Source organism: Crocodylus siamensis, chromosome 1, assembly GCF_052110815.1.
Source record: "Crocodylus siamensis isolate JL-2025a chromosome 1, ASM5211081v1, whole genome shotgun sequence".
Taxonomy (NCBI): Eukaryota; Metazoa; Chordata; order Crocodylia; family Crocodylidae; genus Crocodylus; species Crocodylus siamensis.
The window spans coordinates 197,974,035-197,989,788 of NC_143395.1; the positions used below are offsets into that span (position 1 = coordinate 197,974,035).

At 45.8% G+C, this 15,754-nt stretch overlaps 1 protein-coding gene across 2 annotated transcripts in view; it reads right to left on the reverse strand.

Moving 5' to 3' along the window:
- Window positions 1–15,754, reverse strand: part of RIN2 (Ras and Rab interactor 2) — a 156,233-nt gene that overhangs the window by 131,760 nt on the left and 8,719 nt on the right. The window contains exon 1 of one of the 2 annotated variants that reach the window (XM_090052037.1): window positions 13,263–13,281. The exons of the other annotated variant lie outside the window; for it this stretch is intronic. The gene's annotated coding sequence lies outside the window, so the exon portion shown is untranslated. Of the gene's footprint in view, window positions 1–13,262; window positions 13,282–15,754 lie in introns of those variants that run through there. 2 annotated transcript variants of the gene reach the window in all.

A 15,754-nucleotide genomic window follows, 5' to 3' on the forward strand; every position in this document is an offset into this window, starting at 1 on the left:
CAACCTGTCAAGGTCAGCTTGTAGCCTATTGCACCCTTCTAGTGCACCCACATCCCCCCACATCTTAGTGTCATCAGCAAACTTGAACAGGGTGCTTTCTACCCCCTCATCCAAGTCACTGATGAAGATGTTGAACAGTGCGGGCCCGAGGACCGAGCCCTGCGGAACCCCACTGCCCACGTCCTTCCAGGTCGAGAAGAACCCATCCACTACCACCCTCTGGGTGCGGCCCTCCAACCAGTTGGCGACCCATTTGACCGTGTGGGCATCGACACCACAGTCTCCCAGCTTTTTGATGAGGACAGGGTGAGAAACAGTGTTGAAAGCCTTCCGGAAGTCCAGAAAGACTACATCCACAGCAACCCCTGCGTCTAATGATTTGGTGACCTGATCGTAAAAGGCCACCAGGTTGGTCTGACAAGACCTGCCACTGATGAACCCATGTTGGTTGCCCCTGAGCATGCATTCCCACGCAAGGCCCTCCTGGATGTGTGCCAGGATAATTTTTTCAAAGAGCTTACCCGGGATTGAGGTAAGACTAACTGGCCTGTAATTTCCCGGGTCCTCTTTTTTTCCCTTTTTGAAGATAGGGACCACATTGGCCCTCTTCCAGTCCTGCGGCACCTCACCAGAGCACCACGAGTGCTCATAGAGCCGCGCCAGGGGTCCCACAATGACCTCGGCCAGTTCCTGTAGAACCCTAGGGTGAAGATTGTCCGGACCAGCAGACTTGAACACGTCCAGCCTCTCCAGAAGTACCCTAACTAACTCCTCGTTAACCCCTGGCCCAGGCGTGTCTCTCCCGGGGCCCGAGGGAGGCCCAGCAGGGAGGTGGCTGAACTGGTCCCTACTTAGGAAGACAGAGGCAAAGAAATTGTTAAATATGTTAGCTTTGTCATCTGGCGTGACGACTAAGTTGCCCATCGTGTCCTGCAGGGGCCCCACATTACCCGGGACCCTCTTTTTACCCCCTATGTATTTGAAGAAGGACTTCTTATTGTCTTTAATCCGGGAAGCTAGTCCTATCTCCATCTCTGCCTTGGCCTTCCTGACTGCCCCCCTACATCCTCGGGCGACTGTATCATAGTCCTTCTTGGTGATGACCCCATCCCTCCATTGGGTGTATGCCTCCCTTTTAGCAAGGAGACATTCCCGGATGCTCCTAGTGAGCCACGGGGGTTTATGTGCCCTCCTGCTCCCTTTGACCCTTGTTGGGATTACCTCCCTTTGGGCATGGAGGATCGTCTCCTTAAGGAGCAACCACTCACCTTCGACATCTGGTTCCCTTCCCCTCTGGGTCCTCAGCGCTTCCCCAACGATCCTCCTTAGCTTGTTGAAGTCAGCCCTCCTAAAGTCTAGGGCTGTTGCCTTGCTGCAGCCCTTTGCCACCTTACGCTGGATGGTGAATTCCAGCAAGCGATGATCACTGTCTCCCAGGTGGCCCATCACCCGCAGCCCCCTCACCAGGTCATCACCCGTGGCCAGCACCAGGTCCAACAAGGCGTCTCCCCTGGTGGGGCTGTGCACCTCCTGGGTTAGATGGAGGTCCTGCACTCTGGCTAAGAACCGACGTGAGCGATCAGACTTGGCTGACTGCTCTTCCCAGCAGATGTCTGGGAAGTTCAGGTCCCCCATGATGACCACATCCTTAGCCCTCACTGCTTCTGCGAGCTGACCTAAGAATTCCTGGTCAAGCTCTTCTCCCTGGTTGGGAGGTCTATAGTAGACTCCCACCGTTAAGTCTCTATCCCCTGGACTGCCTTTTACTCTAACCCAGAGCACCTCAGAGTGCCCCCCCTCATGAGAGAGTGCAGCACCAGTAAGGGCACAGCAACTCAGGTACTGCTTTGCAACAGCTATGCCTATGAACAATCATAATTTTAACTGCTTTAAAAACAGAAAGGGGGAGTTCATGGCGGGAAACACCCATCAGCTGTTGCAATGTAACAACTTATTTCTGCACATTCCTGTAGGTATACAGGGACACGGCTACATAAGCCATTTACTGCAGAGTAGACTAATTAACTCTGCAGTAAATGTCTTGCATCTACATATGCAGGGCAATTAGACTGGAGAAAACTAATTAACTCCTCAGCAGGATAGTATCTGTGAAGTTTTGTTCGTTTATTTTTTATACTGAGGAGCAGTGCATGTAATAGATGCTGTGGTAGCTGGCTGGGGCATGAGGGTGGTTCAGTGTGGGGGCCGCCTGCTGGCTAGCCCCACACTGGACCACCTTTGTACCTCAGTCAGCCCTTCCACAGCACATTAAGTCAGGCAGGAGCAGCCCCAGGATTGCATGCTGACCTGCAGGCTCCAACCTGACTCAATATGCTGTGGTCCTGGGTGCACGTTCAAACGGCGCGCATTGGAACAATAAACTCCAGTATGATAACTACCAGAGTTTACTGCTTTGTATTAATAGCACATGTAGATGCACCCCAGGTTAGCTAAATTAGGGTAACTTAAATCCCAAACAAAATAGAATTAAAGTTCCAGTTAATTTATCATACTTATGTGACTAGAGAACTACACAAATGTAACAGCTACATCATAGCAGCTCATAAATCAGCATAATTTTCTAGCAGTGCCACTATTACATCTGTCAGTACCTTAAAACATACTCTAAATCATTTTTGAGTTTTGAATGATTAAGAAACCTTGGAACACTAAAAAACCCCCAAAAAACCAAACCAAACGCTCCCTTTCTCAAAGTCTTATACCTTGAAAAACACCTTGGCTAGGGACAGAAATTACACAAATTAATTCATGGATTCATAGATTATAGAGTCAGAAAAGATCCAATGGATCATTGTGTCTGACCCCCTGCCCCTGACAGGAAAGAGGACCGAGGTCAGATGATCCCAGCCAGGTGATCGTCAAGCCTTCCCTTGAAGACCTCCAAGTTAGGTGATAGCACCACCTCTCTTGGAAGCCCATTCCAGACTCTGGCCACCCTTACTGTGAAAAATTTCTTCCTAATGTCTAACCTAAATCTACTCTCCACTAGTTTGCACCCTTTATTCCTAGTTACTCCCTGGGGCGCTCTGGTAAACTGCGCATCCCCAATTCCCTGCTGTCCTCCCCTGATAAACTTGTGGGCAGCTACAAGGTCACCCCTCAGCCATCTTCTGTAAAGGCTGAAGAGATCCAGATCTCCCAACCTCTCCTCACAGAGTCTTTCACAGAGGCCACTAATCATGCACGTGGCCCTCCTCTGAACCTTCTTCAGAATCTCCGTGTCCCTCTTGAACTGCGGTGTTCCCAAAACTGGACGCAGTACTCCAACTGCAGCCTGACTAATGCCGCATAGAGGGGGAGCATCACTTCCCTTGATCTGTTGGTCATGCATCTGCTAATACACGATAAGGTGCAATTGGCTTTGTTGATGGCCTCATTATACTGCTGGCTCATGTTCATCTTGGAGCCAGCTATGACTCCGAGATCTCTCTCAGCCTCCGAGCTGCTGAGGAGGTCATCCCCCAACCTGTAGGTGTGCTGTGGATTCCTCCTTCCTAGGTGGAGTACGTTACCTTTATCTTTGCTGAGCTGCATGCTATTTTGTTCTGCCCATTGATCCAACCTGTGCAGGTTGATCTGTACCTGCTCCCTGCCCTCCAGCGCATTAACTTTGCCCCATAACTTGGTATCATCTGCGAACCTGGAGAGGGTACTATCCACACCCTCATCCAAGTTGCTGATGAAGATACTGAATAACACCGGTCCAAGGACTGAACCCTGCGGGACCCCACTGCCCACCTCCTTCCAGGCCGAGAACAACCCGCCCACTACCACTCTCTGGGTACGGTCCATAAGCCAGTTAGCCACCTACCTGACTGTGTAGGCATCCACTTCACAGCCCGTTAGCTTCCCTATGAGACTAGGATGTAAAACTGTGTCAAAGGCCTTCTTAAAATCCAGTAGCTGACATCAGCTCAGCTCCTGTGTCAAGGCAGTGTGTGACCTGGTCATAAAAGGCTTTAAGGTTCGTCAGGAAGGATCTACCTATGATGAACCCATGCTGGTTTTGTCATGTGGTTTCAGCATCATTTCCCCTGCTGGGTCTTCACAAATGCACTCTTTGATGATTTTTTCTAGTATTTTCCCAGGGATAGAGGTAAGACTGACCAGCCTAAAGTTACCCAGCTCATCCCTTCTCCACTTCTTAAAAATAAGCATCATGTTGGCCTTTTTGGTCCCAGGGACCATGAAAGCTCAAACAGCCATGCCAGTGGCTCAGCAATGACACTGGCCAATTTCTTCAGCACCCATGGATGGAGGTCATCCACGCTGGCTGACTTGTACCCATCCAGCCCTTCCAAGTGCTCCTTAGCTAAGTCAGCACTAACCTTTGGCAGTCTGGTGACTTTTGGACATCTGTCTATGCTCAAGGTGGGGGAATTGTCTTGGTCAGTATTAAGGAATACTGCAGCAAAGAACTCATTGAAGAGCTCTGCCTTTTTCTCTGCATCAACCACCAACTGACCTGATTTGTCCTGCAGGGGCCCTATACTGTTCTGCGCTTTCCTTTTGCTTACTGTGTATCTGTAAAAGGACTTTTTATTGTCCTTAATTGTTATAGCCAGCCTAAGCTCCAGTCCTGCTTTGGCCTGCCTAACAGACTCCCTGCAATAGCATGCCATGGTGGTGTATGCCTCCTTGGTGGCTGCCCCCTGCTTCCACTGCCTATAAATCTTTCTTTGCCCCCGGTCTTTCCTGAAGTTCTCTGTTCAGCCAAGGGGGCTTTTTTTTTTTTTATCCCTTTACCCCCTTCCCTGTGTAAGGGGATAAACTCCTTTTATACCCCAAGGATCACTCCCTTGAGAAACTTCCAACCCTCCTGAATCCGTGGGCATTGGGTTCAGCCCCCAGGCTAGCACCTCAAGGAAGCCTGGAGATCCCCCTGGCTGCTGCAGGTGGACAGAGCAGGGCAGGAGCAGCCCTATACCAGGATGCACCTGTTGGGAATAGATTTACTCCAAACAGGGATGAATGTGTACAAGCGCTCCCAGGGAAAGCTTACTGCACACTATTTTACTGTGCAGTTAAGTCTGTATTGTGTTAACAGCACATGTAGATGCGTCCAGTGTGTCAATGCTCATAGCATGTTTTAACTTTAACACGTCCCAGCATTTCACAGAGTTAGCGCAAGCTAACTGAAATGTACAACTACACTCTTTTACTGTACTCAGATACCTTCTTGCCGTTTAAACTATGGGCCTAAAACAAGTAGTTTGATCAGTCTCACAGAGGGAGTATGTAGCTAAGCAGAGAACTGAACTGAATTTTTCTAAATCTCAGACTAATGCTTCTGGATCATGTTTCACCTCGATGAACTCAACAAGTAGCTCTTGAAACAGAATTATTTCTCTCTCACACACTTTTGGGGGGAGAATAAATAATCCTATTTTCAATATTTTTTCCCTTCAATCAAGTGTACTATTCAGACTGTTCTTGAATAAGTGACTCCACAAACATTTTCACAATTTGAATATCTTAGTGAGATTTTAGTTCATCAGATGCACAAGCAGAGATAAAAGGGATTATTTTTCCTCAATGTGGGTGCCTAAAATGAGGCACCTAATCCCCCCTTTAAGCATTCATCTAAAATTGGCCTGCTTTTCAAAGCTCCTGAAAACCTACAATTTCCACTGAAACCAACAGGAGCTTCAGTGGCTCAGCACTTCTGGTCCTCTGCCCAAAATTTTGGCTAGATATCTACATGAGAAATTAGAGATCACAGTTAAAGGGAGAAATTTTCAGAAGACAGAAAAAGCAGTTAGGCCCATACTTTTGTTAAGAGTTGCTTATTAAGAGGCAGTGCCTGATGGCTCTTTATGCCTTTAAAATTTTTGACCTCCCTAAAAGCAGCATGTTGTCAGTCAGGCCCTTTTAAAGGCTGCTGCTAAGTAACCAGCGTGCTACATGTTCAAATGATTCTACTGATGCCAGTGACAGCTGCTGAGTGTTCAACACTTTTGAAAACCAGACAGGTGCCTAAATATGGGTTTGGAAGCCTAATGCTAGGCACCTATTACTGAAAATGTGGGCCAAATATTGTCCAAAGTAGTTAAAGTCAGTAAACCTATTATTTGGATTTGATTAATAGCCTGTGTAGCAGCCATTTGGAATAAAAAAAAAAAAAAAAGTATCTGAGTTCACACACTGGCTGGGTTACAGCCAAGGAGAGAAATCAAATTGGAGTGCAAGACTATTAAAAGTACACTATTAAAAGGACTTATTTGTCAGTTGCGTATTGTTCCATGGTATTAAACATTTCAATTTGTTATCATCAAATTAACCCCCCAATTTAGTAAAATGCAGTGTTTCTAAATGTGCTTGCGCCAGTTAGTAGATTAGCTAGGTATTAAATAACAGTATCTGACACATTTTAAAGAGGCCATCTGCTGTGTAATCAGGTCTGGTGCTGCCAAAAGTAGAATTAAGCTATCATGCTCAAACTTATGATTATTCAGCTCTGACTTCCCCGACTGAGTAGAAACAAGAGATTATATAGAATTCAATAACTTATGGCTGCCAAAGTTACCAAACACAACGAAACTTTTACATTTTATATAAGACACTGTGCATTGCGTACTCTATATGGCAGAGGTGGGCAATTATTTGGGCCCAAGAGCCAAATAGGGAGTTCTGATGTACTGTTGCAAGCCAATCAGGACCCCCACCCCCCTTGCGCAACAACTCACCAAAAATCCCTATGGGGTTTTGGGTAAGAGCGGAGCAATATGTAGGAGTAGGATGGGTGGGCAAATCCGGAATCATGGGGCTGGGTCACCAGGCTGATCTGTTCCCTGCACACCCTGCCCTATGTGGGGACAAAGGGGGTGTATAGGGGGGTGTGCATGTGTGTCTGGGTAGGGAGGTGCCTGGACGCTAGGTCCCAGGAGCCAGCTAGGGGTGAGGGGAACGAGGAGGGGTCAGGGGGAACATGCAGCACATGGTCTGTGGCTGCTCCTGCAACCCTTCAAATGGGGCCAAGCCCCGCCCCAGGCAGCCCACACCATGCTCCCACCAGCCTGGCGCTACCCCTGGCTCTGGCCAGCATGCAACTTCTAACAGAGCTGTTCCCAGTGAAGCTGTAGCCTGCCCTCACCTCCAGTGGGAGCCTCCTGGATGAAGCTTCCTCCCTGCCCACCCATCTGGAGCAGCACAGCAAGGGCAGGAACGGGAAGAGTAGGCACCACTGGAGGTGAGGGAAGCAGAGCAGCACCCAGCCAGCTGCAGCTGCACTGGGAACAGCCCCACTGGAAGTTGCACGTGCTGGCCAGGGCCCAGGCTGGCTGGGCTGTTCTGCTCCCCTCACCTCCAGCTGCAGCTTCTCTTCCTGTTCCTGCCCCTGCTGTGCCACTTGAAGCTCCCCTGCCCCCCACAGCTTTAACTGGGTATGTCCTGCCTCAGCAAGCAGGGCTCTGTCCCCCTGCGCAATGACCAGCCACCTGCAGGCAGACAGAGCAGACTGAAGGCAGCCTGGAGCTGGAGCCAGAGCCCCACATGCTGGGGCAGGAACCACCAAGCTGAAGATCCTCCCTCACCCGCCCACCCAGAGCAACGCAGCGTGGCAGAAGCAGGAACCGCCACTGCAGGAAAGGGTAGCAGAACAGCCCTGCCAGCCTGGGCCCCAGCCAGCATACGCAGCTTCCAGTGGGGCAGTTCCCAGTGGAACTGTAGCCTGTCAGGTGTTGCTTTTCTCCCCTCACCTCCAGCGGTGGCTCCTCCCGCTCCTGCCTGTGTTGCACCACTCTAGGTGAGGAAGCTTCAGCCAGGCAGCTCCCACTGGAGGTGAGGGGAGCAGAGCAGCACCAGGAATAACCCCAACAGAAGCTGCGCATGCCGATCGGGCCTGGGTTGGCAGGCACAGGTGGGAGCGCAGCACAGGCTGCCCCAGCAGGAGTGGATGGGGCTCGGCTGCATTCAGACCACTGGTGGGACAGCCACGGGCCATTTCCAGTCAGCTGGCAGGCCAGATCCAGCCCTCAGGCCATATTTTCCTACGTCTGGTATACAGTATACTCCATTTATACGCATATAAGTAAAGTGCATAATCCGCTTATTTCAGCAATTCTCAACCAGGATGGGGTCGCACCCTGAGGTGGTGCTTTGACAGCCTTTCAAGGGTGCCGTGGATGTTAGCACTGTTAGATTTACAAAGATTATTCACTTGATAAACTAACAGATTTCACATAGGAATCCACAGTGTTAAAAACATTCTGACTGGTTATGATCTTTCTGAGTTATTTGCAGCAAAGAACTTCTCTATTACTTTTCCATAGTCAATAAACGAGCAAAAGCTAAGAGTTAGCATTTTCCAAGGAATGCCTTAAGTCTAATAGAGGCTACATCCAGTGTAAAAAGGTTCTGAACCACCAGCTTAACTAAATGACAGTGCTGGTCCAATTTGTTACCTATTGCTCACCTTTCAACAAGACATGTTACTTATTACTTCAATGGATAAATTGCTTAAGTGCCAGGTCAAGCAGCCCCACAATCTATTAAGGCAACTGTATTCCCTCTAACACTAGGGAAGTTAGCTAGGTCCTATCAATTTCAAAGCTACTAATAGAAGCATAGGGCACTCTCCAAAACCAGGTAAGTTTTAATGAGTTCTGAAACTCTTAGCTCAAGTTGTTCCTACAGGTAATGAACATTGTTTACACTGAATTTGGTAAGTGCACAGCTGTTTTTCAGGTCTCAAACATGTGCACTTAAGACTCCATTGTATTCAGCATATACAATGCATTTAATATTATGGGGTATGTTCATGCAAAACATATACCTTTACAGCAGATATTAGACCTTTAGATCAGTTTTAACAGTTATGGTTAAATGAAATTCCCTCTTGGCCCAAAGTCCTGAAAGAGCTTCCTTAACAGTGTGCATAACTGAGCTCCTGCAAAGTCCCACCAAAATCACTGGAGCAACTCATGTAGTTAAAGGTGCATACCTATGCTTAAGCAACCCACTGCCCGGAATTTCTCCTGCACCCAAGTTATTTTGAGTCTTTCACATGTCTTCTTAAATGCATCTTACCTGTTCAATGAAATCCATCAGATTTCAATCAGCCAATTTCTCCAAACCAAGACCTGAAAGTGCATTTTGTTTTTCCTTCTGTACAATTCAAAAGCACAGATCAGCTTTGGTAGTATCCAGAGGAGAAACAATCACTTACTTGTAATGCATTCTAAGTCTGCCTCTTTCCCCACCCTGGAAATGAAACATTTCAACACACAGTATTACACCAGAAAGCAAAGAGGTTAACAAAAACAAAAAGAAAACAAAGTCTGCCAATCAAAGCATTGCTTTCTGGTAGGTGGAGTTATAACAATTGTCCAAAGGTCTACTACTCTTTGGGAAGAAAAAGGTGATGTATGAAAGTGTTATGAAATCTCTTGAAGGCAAATAAATAGTGTGTACATATAAGCCTTCTGCACGGCAGCCTGCAATTAAAAATGTTAATGGCATATTCAAAAACTCCAAACTTTTCCATGGTTTGAGACAGTAAACATGTCTACTCCCACTCATAAAACTCCGCAAAGTGCATCATCCGCTTATAATAAATCTGTGGTTTTAATAGCTATAGCCTATAGCTGTTAGAGAAAAAGCAAACTGCCACTGTGTTATCGTTCCTTAAACCACCAATAAAATAACTTACAAGCAGGGATCGGCAATACAAAATATGTTATAAAAAACACACATGGAAAATCCATGAACTTGGCAGAATATCTGTGTGCCTTGTCTGACCTCAAAAGCAAGCTGAAACAAAATAAAGTCTTTAATTTAAGAAAAATCTTAACATTTGGGCTTGCTGTTTGGGTTTTTTTGTTTTTTGGGTGTTTTTTGTTTTTATTTCTCCACTATGCTAATCATTCTCCATTATGCTAACCATTGCCATCCTCAAGTCAGCACTGCAACACATGGCAACTTTAAGACTGCCAATGAAAGGAAGATGGTAAATTAGGACATGCCTGTTCTGTCTAGAAAAAGAATGTGCATATATATTATTATGCTACCTTTAGCCATGAACAAGACATGTGAAGTAGAGCCAAGACACTTCGCTGGCTTCCAAAACCACTGTAAACCATATGGGAAATACACTATAAATGATAGCTAACATGTGTGGAACAATTTCTGAAATATAAATGGATGCAATAATGCTTTTCTTTTGGACATTACAATGGATCTGAAATCCAATAAAATAATATTTATTTTGGCAGTTTGTATGTCCTGGAAAAAGCCTCAATAAAAGAAACACAGTACTGATACTAATTCCTGCCTAACTCAATGTGTTATCCACTTCCATCCATGTGAAATTCAAACTGCAAAATTTGATGGAATAATTATGGGAAAAACTTGAATTAGCTTAAGGAAAGTTTACTGTTCGAGAGATGCTGCATCTTCATTCTTAGTACTACCATCTAACCCAAGAATTCCAATGGCTGTAATTCACAGAGAAAAATGTACTGGATAGAAGTATGAGCAACAATAAAAAGTCATCTCCAAGACCATCTGAAGAACATTTAAGTATAGCTTGGCAGATGTTTGAACATCCTTTTAATCTGAATGTAGAGGGTCCTGGTTTTTCAGTGTTTGTCCTCTAATTTTATAATCAGGCATTAATTACTTTTTTTAAGGGACTCTCTACTTAAAAAATATTAAGCTGTCTAGAAAGTGTGCCATTGGTAAGAAAGACTCTATTACCTGATCCTTAAATCCTTGCATAGTCTCAACAGACGCTACAGAATGGCAACTCTTTAATTCATGCATAAGTATTTAGATTTTAGAGAACGCTGATTCTTACTCTTATATTAAGGCCCTGGGCTGACTCAGTCCCTTTACTAGGGCTTCTGTCAGGCCCAAGCAGTAATCACACAGCAGTCAGCAATCAGTCTCCAAGCTGTAGCAGTGCATGGGATTCTTCTGTCCTACGTGCAGGACTTTGTACTTGTCCTTAGTGAACTTCATGAAATTTCTTTTTGTTCAATCCTCCAATTTGTCTAAGTCTCTTGGAATCCTAGCCCTACCTTCCAATGTATCTACTACTCCAGCCAGTTTGATGTCATCCACAAACCTGGTGAGAGTGCACTCCATCCCATCTTCCAGGTCACTGATGAAGATACTGAATAAAACCAGCCCCAAGACTGACCCCTGGGACTTCCACTTGATACTGGCTTCCAACTAGGCACTGAGCCATAGATTAATACCCTTGGAGCCCAACAATCCAGCCAGTTTTCTAGTCACCTTACAGTCCATTCATCCAACCCGTACTTCCTTAGTTTGCTTGCAAGAATGCTGTGAGTTTATATCAAAAGCCTTGCTAAAGTCAAGGTATATCATAGTCACTGCTCTTCCTGCATCCACAGAGCCAATACTCTCCATGTCTGCCATGAATCAGTCTAATTTTCTTTTGAAATTTCTACAATTTTCTAAGTTCCAAAAGTTAACTATGCACTGTACAAAAAAAGAAAAGTACTTGCTTTAAACCTGCCTTCTGATAATTTCAGTGGATGCCCCTTAGGTCTTGTATTTCAGGATTTTCTAAATCAACAGTTCCCTATTCACTGTATGTATACCCTTCATGAATTTACAGGCCTCTTTCATGCTAAAACCTATGTCTGATATTTCAGCTTTTATAACCAACCTACAAAGACTTCAACAACTCCCAGTTTCTACTGAGCATGCTAAACAACATTTGCCCACAGCTGTAGTAAACTGCTTAATCTCTCAACTGGATTGACTGTTGTAAACTACTAATATAAAATGAGTATATAAACACTCATCAGAATCACAGAAATGTAAATTTTTGGTTCTAAGATACACATTCCAAAACTGAAACTCACTTTAAATGGTAAGCTTTAGATCAAATTCCAAAACCAGCTGCATTTTTCTCAAGCCCCTAACATAAACCATGTACAAAAGTAGCACACATGATCTGGCACTTGGGCAGACAAATATTAAGTAATATAGAGACCCCGGGGTTTCCCAGGCAGCCCAGCCAAGCAGGTGTGGCCCTTAAGTGAACATATTCTAAGAATGTTGGCTTCTTTCTTAGTAGCTATTTAAACCTTTAAAATTATAGTGTTTTTTCCATCTTGCATCAACTGTTTTGAACACTGCAAAACAGTTCTTATTTTTAATCCCCAACCATTGCTAAAATAGTCTATTATAACAATTTACGATGTCTGCATCCATGGTAGCCAACATCTGAACATTTTACCATGAAATTATTGTCCAAATAAGCCAAGGTTCAGAAACATGCTAAGGCTACAGCCAGAAGACAAGGACAGTGGTGGTGTTCACGGTGGTAAATTAGGTGTTATTTTTCCACAGATAAATTATGCCCAAACTGTAACCTCCTTTGCTTAAATCGGTCACCAGTGACATGTTATTAGTTACATTAATGTTGATAGAACTACATACGTCAAGCCCTTAATTATGAGAGAGTGAAAACTAATACACAGCACCACTATTGAGTTGTCATGAATCCTGAGCTGAAGGACAGCATATAATTGAAGTGGCCCAGAAGCAGGCAAGACACTGAACTGGCACTCAGCCAAAACTGTCTTTTATTCCATATGGGCCTGTCCATTTAACTTCTACTTTATGCAGATGGACAATAAGAATGAGTGAATTACACAGTACACCCCACACCCTCTTGCTGACTCAGCTGAGCTGACTGTCTGGGTCAAGGCTGCATCAACTCAACTGCCCCACTGTACTCTGCATCGTGCCGTCCTTGAGGCTCTGTGGTTCCGAGACAGCCAAAGGCCGATTCATCTCCCGGTAGAAATCAGAGCAGCAACAGGGTGTCTACACATAACATTCTGTGCCTTTCTATGTATATTCATCCTCATAAGTGTGCAGCTGAAGTCTGCCATTTTAAGCCTAGATAATATGTGGTTGCAGTATTTTGATAACTTCCCTTAACTGAATACTTAAATATCTTTTATGGCATATGTACCAACAGTAACCTATTAACAGAACAAACTAGGCAAGAGTTTAGCAGAAAGACAACTTTAAGCGTCCTGCTGGGAGTTAAGCAAAGTAAGGGAACGTCGGCAACTAGAATGCTAATCATGCGTGTTGCAAAAACTATTAAGGCTACAGGTTATTTTCAAGTCGAAACGGGTTTTGATTCTAACACAGAGCAAAAGAGCCTCAGAGTTAATGATTTAAAAGTAGGGCTTCTGTGTTCAGAAAAAAATAAAGGGAATCATTTACACTGCAGAAAAAGGAGAATCACTTACAAGTCTGGAATGATAATTCTTCCTTTCAAGGCACTCATGCGTCCACATGAAGAGCACTGCGCTTGGTCTTGGGCACTGAGCCAAAAGAAAGACATTCACATTCTGGGGATGGTGCAGAGGGGAGCAACAACAGCTTTGTTTTGAGGAATGGCTCTAAAAATTAAACAGGCTCAGTCTCTAAATGGATGCAATGGAAGTTGGGTAGGGATTGTTAACATCCTCAGAGGCTGTCAACGTACACAGCTCCATTACTATCTGTGGAGCTGTACTGATTTACAGCTAAGGATCTGCCCTCAGCATTTAAACAACTTACAAAGCCATGTAAGTAGTTCAGGTCAGACCTTCAGAACACTAGAAGAAGATAACTTCCCAAGGTCAAAACTGGACATTTGCATTTTGGAAACTGAATACAAGTACACAAGCTCCTAAAATCTACTTTTGCAGGGAATTTCAAATACTTCCTGTGTTATAAGATACTAAAGATCAAGTGGCAGGACAAGATTCCAGACACATAGGTGCTTGAAAGGTCAGTTCTTCCCACTATTCACACTTTACTGAAACTGGCACAGCTAAGATGAGCCGGGCAGCTTTCAAGAATGGCCAGCACCCACCCGCCAAAGAATATCTTTTACGGCAAACTGTCAAATGAAGTAAAGTACACTCTCGCAGCACAAGGACACTCTTACGGTGTCCCTAAAGAGTTTCAGCATCAACCTGGAGTTGTGGGAGTGAATTGCTCGCAACCATCCATCCTGAAAGTCATCAATCCAGAATGGAGCACTGGCCTTCAGACAGCAATGTATGGCAAAAGCAACAAAGAAAAGCATGGCCAGGAAAACTAAAACCCCTCGTACCCAATCTGATCGTTCAACGCAAAAATCAGGCTTACAAGTCACCTACATACCCACATGACCTAGCCTCCACCGCACTTCTTTCTCTTTCCTTTCTCACTCTTCTCCTTTTTTCTTTTTTCCTCCTTTTCTGTTTCCTTCTATTTCTCTTCTCCCCTTCCGCCTCCCTCTCCTAGATGCGGTTGTCTTTGCCCACGAAGGACAAACTATAAAGGATTAAGTAGATTAAGTCCTCTTCCATTACTGCTACCTTGTCCTCTCTCTTATCCAGAGATCACCTCTACCTGTTGTGCTTTGTTTTTAGGAAGCCATAGGACAGTGAAAGATGTGTATATATTGTGTTTGTACAGCACCCCAAACAATTAGGTCCCAACACAGTTGAGGCCTCTAGTTCTACTACAGTCTACATCAGGGTATCAAAGATATGGACTGCAGGCTGAACGTGGGCTATGGAACTGCTCAATCTGGACCACTGGGCTACCAACAAGGCACAGAAGTTGGTGGGGGGCATGGCTGCATGTCCTGCTGCAAAATCTAGGGACCTGGGGCCCAGGTGGACATGCCAATCAGTGACACAAGGGCTGATACAGCCCCAGTTGCCCTCTGGTTGCTTTGCCTGTTGCCACTGCTGCAGCCCCAGCTCCTTGGCCGCTGGCCCCATCACTGCTTCACTCTGGGGCTGCTGCATTCCCCATGCAAGACCACACCTCAGGGCATGAGACAGCAGCAGCAGCTTCAGCTCTGGCATAGGGCACACAGTGCGAGCTGAAGCTGTGTCACATGCCCCATGTTCAAGATGCCACTGCCTGCCCCAAGTCAGAGTCAGAGCTGCTGCTGACATAACCCAGGCTGGATTCAACCCACAGAGCCCCATGGCTCCCATGTGTCCTTTAGACCAGGTGTGCCAAACTCACCTTCTGCTTAAGGACAAAATCTCAGTAAAGGCTCCATCTATCAGAGGATTTAGGTGCACTGCTGATCCAGCTTCTGAGAATACTGATTGTAAACAGAATTACCATTTTTACTCAGATTTAAGATGACCCTCCAATAATTAGATTCTACACATGGAAAAATTGTAATTTTTTTTAAATACATTTTCATGTATAGAATCTAATTATTGGAAGACCATCTTTAATTCATGTCCCCACCACCACCACTGCAGGGGAGCAGGAAGTGGAGGAGCAGGTGGGGAGTTCAAGCTTGACCCCTGTTTGTCACTGCTCCCCTGCTACCTCTGTGCCCTGCCTTCCTCCCCTGGCAACCTTGGCCCCCTCCTCCTCCCGCTCCTCTTCCTTTCCTTCCCTCCCAGCCTCTGATCCCCTTTTTCCCCTTCCCCCCACAGCCTCTGTTTCCCCCTTGCCTCCCACCATACCCATGCAGACTAACAGGCTCTGTCCCTGTTCTAGCCCAGGGTACTGAGCATGACTCCAGCCCAGCCCCTATAACAACCATGCTCAGGGCCTCAGGCTGCAGCATGCATGGAGCCTGCCAATGCAGAACAAAGGTAAGGACCGACGGAGGAGCAGGCAGAGGAACAGAGGCTGCATGGAGGAGGGGGGAAATGGGAGGGGCAAGGCTGAAGAAGGGAGATTGGGGGGTGGGGAGGAGGGGGCAGGCAGCAGCTGTGCCCCAGGTAAAGGG